Source organism: Lactuca saligna, chromosome 6 (genome assembly GCF_052625555.1).
Source record: "Lactuca saligna cultivar CGN05327 chromosome 6, ASM5262555v1, whole genome shotgun sequence".
Taxonomy (NCBI): Eukaryota; Viridiplantae; Streptophyta; class Magnoliopsida; order Asterales; family Asteraceae; genus Lactuca; species Lactuca saligna.
In genome coordinates this window covers 37,785,546-37,787,500 of record NC_136422.1, presented here as the reverse complement: position 1 = coordinate 37,787,500, position 1,955 = coordinate 37,785,546, and positions in this window count along the sequence as shown.

Below are 1,955 nucleotides of genomic sequence, written 5' to 3'. Positions count from 1 at the left end.
CTAAAAGAAAGAATTTTCGAATTTTTCCTTTTATTTTGCATTTTAATATTATTTTTAAACTGTTTTTCACCGTCTCATAAAATTAACATGATGTAAAATAAATCTAAACCTATACACTATGGTTGACAAATTAAAGTTCACAACATTTCGATAAAAGCACAAATCAAAAAGTCTATACGTACCTATATATTTATTACTTTAAAACCTTCTTAAAGTCTTAAATCCTGTTGTCATTGTGGTCGCGATAAAAATGAATTGATTGTTGGAACTTTGTTAACAAAATTACTTTTAAAGGACTTATCCCATATTATGGTAGTAAGAAGAAACTTGAATTCTTATATAAAGTTTTATCCTAGTAATTATTGGTTTGTTAAATATAAGTTGTTTTGTTGATAGGATATTTCTGCCAAAACAATTATGGGTTGTCAACTTGATGGTGCTTGTGTTTTTTTACAAGAAAAATGTTCATAAAATATAAGATATATATGTACATAATATGTCATTAAATGTGATTTTGTTGATCATATATATATATATATATATATATATATATATATATATATATTCAGTCATAGCTTTTAAAGTGATATAAAAGTGTTCCCTAAAAATAGAATAAGCATATGATCTGTTTCGAACATGATATTATTAACCACAAATGCATAATCAATATTTTCATCTACTTAGTTGATGTAATTTAAGTAATTTAAGTACAGAGATGAAGCATTTTGACCTAACTTGCGACCAATCATTTAGTGCCGATTTTATCATACAAATTATCTTTAAGAAGCTATATATATATATATATATATATATATATATATATATATATATATATATATATATATATATATATATATATATATATATATATATATAAATTATTGCTTTATCATCCACAAATGAATCAGTTTTGCATTTTGTTAAGTTTGTTTATACTGTATGAAAACTATACTACAATCAAATGCAAGATTTATTTTATTAACAATGTGTGACTGTTGTTTCATGTATGTGCTTATTATTATTTTTATTATTATTATTATTATTATTATTATTATTATTATTATTATTATGTTTTTTTTGTTTGTTTTTTAATTATAATCAATTAAATTAAATAATTAATTGGCCTGAAAATGAAAAATAATAAAAAATTACATTAGTTGGAAAGAGAGAGTTTGAAAATTAAAGAAGCGAATTGAACAAAGAGTAAATTACAAATTGTGTTCATTTCTTTATGATCCACTTGCATGTTAAGTTTAAAACTTTTAATTAATACAATTTCATTCCAAAAATAGAAATTATCAAATTTTGGATGGTAAAAGAGAGAGCAAGCATGAAAAATCACACATGATGGGTTTTTTTTTTTCCGATCATTTAACATTTCCTCGTCAACCTCCTTTTTTTCCTTGCAACTGTTTAAAACGAAAAAGAAAAAATTTAATAATAATAACACTAGAGAACACAAAAAAAATCCTTAACGAATAAGAGGATCTATATCCAAATAATTATCAAAACGAACAAAAGATATAAATTTATCTCGGACTAGAGGCCTATTAGTTTGATTGGTTTACAATACAAAATTGTTGTGAAGCTTTGGCTAACTGTCTTGCCTAGGTGGTGGATAGGGTGTTCAATATAGAGCGGTCGGCCTTTATAAATGTGCATCAAATTCTTGATTGTTCTTTGATTGTTAACGAAATGATGAATTAGGCTAAGAGAAAAATAAGATGATGTTTAAAGTGGATTTCAAAAAGACATAATTCTTTAGGCTGAGATTATTTGGATTGTATGATGGAATTCATGGGGTTCGAGGTGAAGTGGCGTAAGTGGATCTAGTGGTGACTATTGTCGACTAGGTCTTCTGTCTTACTTAAGGGGATCCCTAAGAAGGAGTTCCAGGTTAGGAGGGGTCTCCGACAGGGAGATCTCATGTCTCCTTTTCTTTATATTATTGCCAT